General features: G+C 39.6%; 1 pseudogene; it reads left to right on the top strand.

Annotated features, from left to right (window-relative positions):
* Positions 1-1,011: 1,011 nt before the first annotated feature.
* LOC143680274 (tudor domain-containing protein 3 pseudogene) lies at positions 1,012-1,689 on the top strand (annotated as a pseudogene).
* The last annotated feature ends 2,738 nt before the right edge of the window (positions 1,690-4,427 follow it).

Below are 4,427 nucleotides of genomic sequence, written 5' to 3'. Positions count from 1 at the left end.
AAAATTCAACTTCCCCAAGTTGAATTCCTGATATTCTCACAAGCAGCGTGGACAACCAAAGCTATAGGTTGAGCCCCCAGTCTCGGGGGTTGTTTATATGAAACTTAACCCTACAAAGGATAGATCAAGCCTATTTAAAATTAGGCCTAGGAGTCACCCCCAAGAGAGCCTCTTTTGTTGCTCAGATGTGGCCTCTCTCTCCAGCCAACACAACAAGCAAACTCACCACCCTCCCCCTGTCTACATGGGACATGACTCCCAGCGGTGCAGACATTCCTGGCAATATGGGACAGAAATCCTAGAATGAGCTGAGACTCAACATCAAGAGATTGAGAAAAACCCTAGAAAGAGCTGAGACTCAGCATCAAGGGATTGAGAAAACCTTCTCGACCAAAAGGGGGAAGAGTGAAATGAGACAAAGTGTCAATGGCTGAGAGATTCCAAACAGAGTCGAGAGGTTATCCTGGAGGTTATTCTTATGCATTAAGTAGATATCACCTTGTTCTTCAAGATGTAATGGAGAGGCTGGAGGTAACTGCCTGAAAATGTAGAGCTGTGTTCCAGTAGCCATGTTTCCTGAAGATGATTGTATAATGATATAGCGTTCACAAAGTGACTGTGTGATTGTGAAACCCTTGTGTCTGATGCTCCTTTTATCTACCTTGTCAACAGATGAGTAGAACCCATGGAATAAAAATAAATAATAGGGGGAACAAATGTTAAAATAAATTTAGTTTGAAATGCTAGTGATCAATGAAAGGGAGGGGTAAGGGGTATGGTATGTATAAATTTTTTTTTCTGTTTTCATTTTATTTCTTTTTCTGAATAGATGCAAATGTTCCAAGAAATTATCATGATGATGAATATGCAACTATGTGATGATATTGTGAATTACTGATTATATATGTCGAACAGAATGATCAAAATAGGAATGTTTAATGTTTGTGTTTGTTTGGGGTTTTTTGGTATTTAAAAAAATAAAATAAAATAAGTAAAAAAAAAAAAGTATCCATAGATTACAATAATAAAAAATGTAGGAAAAGAGAAACCCAAACAGAAAATCCTGAGCCTTTTTATAACAGGAAACCACAAACAATAAATAACAAAGCATTCAGTGGTAAAAAATCGGAAGAACATTTTAATGTAAATACGGATTGCCAGAATCCTGTTAGAAAAGTTTCATTGATGTTCCAAATGGAAAGATAGAAAATGACACTGAAGGAGAGGAAAGTAGAAACTATTAGGTCAGCAGGACTCATTACATCCACACCCTATAATGGCGAAATGCTTTATAACAAAGTGGGCCCAAAAGAAGATCTGGTCCAATTAAACCAGAAAAAAAGTACTCATATTATCTATTCCTATGGAGTATGCAAAAATGTGGAAACCTGGAGATGAATGTTTTGCACTGTGTTGGGTAGACAAGTTTTACCGAGCGGAAGTTGAAGCTCTCCATTCTTTGGGTATAACAACAATTGTTAAGTTCATTGATTATGGAAACTATGAAGAAGTGCTACTAAGTAACATCAGACCAGTTCAAACAGAGGCATGTGAGGGAAAAAGTACCTATGATTAACTCTTAAAGTTTGCAGAGGAGGTGATGGCTAGCCAAGATGACCTATTCCACCAACTCAGCAGTTTATCAACCTCCCCAGGCTCGGCACTAACACAAAAGGAGTTATTGACTGAAAAAGCCTGGTCAAAACCTGTCACTAGAACTCCCACTTTCCTTTCAGTACAAGATGCAACCATGGTGGATATTACTATTTGAAGAAAGAAAAGGCAGATTTTGAAAAGAAAGAAAGACATAACCCATACAAAGAATGGGAAAAAATACTGAATTAAATAAAGCAAATACTTTTTACACATGAAAGGAAGAATTTTGTCTTTTGCCATCAATAAAATCAATGCACTATTAAAAAGAAAAGAAAATAGAAATGAATGGCACAGTTGAGCAATATACTGGCACTTTTATTTTTCTTTAGAAGCTTTGGCATGAATAAATGAAACACCCATCCTCACAAATGCATTTTCTGCACGAAGGAAACTCACAAGCCACTGTGTCAGCCAGAGCACCTGCTCCCTTCTCCACAGCATATAAAGTGAACTGTCTTGAAGTAAACCAAGAATGATAACTGATAGGCATTTTTTCTCTTTTTCTTTTTTATTCAAATGAATTGATGAGCTATATTAGTAATTTGTAATACAAATGTGCCGTAGATGGTGAATTCAATGAAGGGACTCTGGCTGAAGGAAATGGGAGAGGCATTTTAATACATTTCAAGATCTGACTATAAGCAATTCACTTTTTATCAAAAGGATAACAGATTTCTTTATCTCTTTTTCTTCTTTCTTTTTTTTTTTTTTTTGGTATATTCATCACCATGATCATTTCTTAGAACATTTGCATCAATTCAGAAAAAGAAATAAAAAGGAAAAAGAAAAAAACTCATACATACCATGCCCCTTACCCCTCCCTCTCATTGACTGCTAGTATTTCCATCTACCCGATATATTTTAGCCTTTGTTTCCCCTATTTTTTCTACACCCCTTATCACTCCTTTTCATTGATTACTAGCATTGCAATCTACTAAATCAATTGTAACATTTGTTCCTGTTATTATTTATTTATTTTTAATTCATATGTTTTACTCATCTGTCTGACTATCTCTTTTGTTACAAAGCGAAGGTAAAATATAAAAGGAAGGGTCTTAGAAGTATTGGAACAAGAATTGTTCAGCACAGTGATTTAAATTGAGTGGGTGCTTAATAAACGCACAATGATGGATTGGAACTGACAAAGTGGAAGAAAGAAATAGTTGATGACCCATACCTAGTGCAAGTCCCCAGCTCAGTGAGAACGCCCATCAAATCGCGGGGCGGGAGGAAACAGACTGCTCGCCCTCTGCCGCTTCTCCAGGCCCAGGTCCAGCCTTCCCCATCATCAGCCTGATCTTTTATCCCAACAATAATCTCTTCCACCTGCCCTGTAATTCTGGATTCAAAAAACATGTTCCCACCAGTCAAAGTCTCATTTGGACCTCAAACACAGAAGATGAGAAAATAGGGATTTTTAATTTTGTTTTATAGTTGGGAAAGCAAAAGCTCAAAAAAAGTTAAGTGACTGACGGAGGATCTCACAGTGGTGCTTCCAGAACTAGAACACAGCTATCCAGATTCCCAGTCCAGGCTATTTCCCCGGCTCTGACTGCATCTCCTGAGACCTTGTTTTGGGTTCAACTTTCCATGTGGTTCTACACTAGACCCTTCTCCCACAGCTGACCCTTCACTGCTCCTCACCTCATTGCTAGGCTTGTTTGAATGGAACTCACCTCAGCATACCAGTGATGAGGCTTTTTGAGCTCGGTCCTAAAGCTAGACCCATTCATTTTAGCTCAGAAAGTCTCTTTCATCAAACCCACCCCCTTATGACTTCCCTGATGCTACAATAATTTCTTCACTGGACTCCTTGCCAGATGCACCCTGTGATGTCGTGGAAAGATTGTTGGACTTGGAGGCAAAGACCAAGCTTTAGTCCTAGTTGCTATCTGACCAAGTAACCCTGGGCAAGTTACTTAACCTCTTTAAACCCTGGCTTCTTGATCCGCAAAACAGGGATACTAATATAGAGCACTCAGGGTTGCTGAGAGGATTAAATGAAATATCTCTTATAAAGGGCTTACAAGGCGCTCAACAAATGTTACCTCTCCTTCTGGCCCCCATTTTTCCCCCCTTCCTCCCTCCTCCCTTGCCTTCCTTTCTTCTTTCCTCTTTCCTACAGTTTATCCAGTCAATATTCCCAAACCAATCTTCCCTTAATCGCATTCACGCAGGCCACCCTCTGGATCACAACTCCAGGACCAGATCCAGTCACCTCTCTCTGGGTGTCATGCTGGATCCCCAGGTGTGAGCACCCCTTTCCTCTTGTACCTTCATCTCCTACTACTTGGGAGCATCATGGTCTATTTGTGGTGCTCCCATTCATGCTGTTTGTTCCTCTCTGCCCTTGCTTCTGTTGTCTCACCCTCCTGGAACGCCCTGCCTCTCTGTTCCTGGATGCTTACCTCACTGCTCCATGATCTCTTCCTTCTCTGGTTTCAATTTCATGTACTATCAATATTACTTTGCTTGGCCCAAAATCACAGAGGCCACCTATGTCTTCAGGTGGCTTCATGTGCTTCTATGTCTTGTCTTATCAACTGTACATTGTGTTCCTTGAGGGCAGACTAGGGTCTTTTACCTTTTATTCTTACTGGGCCTGGTTGTGCTGAGGGAAACATGGCTGAGCTCTGGGCTCCCGTCTCCAGGTTTGGGTCCAAATCTCAGACCTAGCAATTATTAGCTATGTGGTTTAGGAAATCTTGTTTTTCTTGGCTGTAAAATGAATAATGTAACATCTTCATCAGAATGTTGCTTTTTTTTTCATG

The sequence above is a fragment of the Tamandua tetradactyla genome, chromosome 4 (assembly GCF_023851605.1).
Source record: "Tamandua tetradactyla isolate mTamTet1 chromosome 4, mTamTet1.pri, whole genome shotgun sequence".
In the NCBI taxonomy this organism is placed as follows: Eukaryota; Metazoa; Chordata; class Mammalia; order Pilosa; family Myrmecophagidae; genus Tamandua; species Tamandua tetradactyla.
This window is presented reverse-complemented; position numbering and strand designations above follow the sequence as displayed.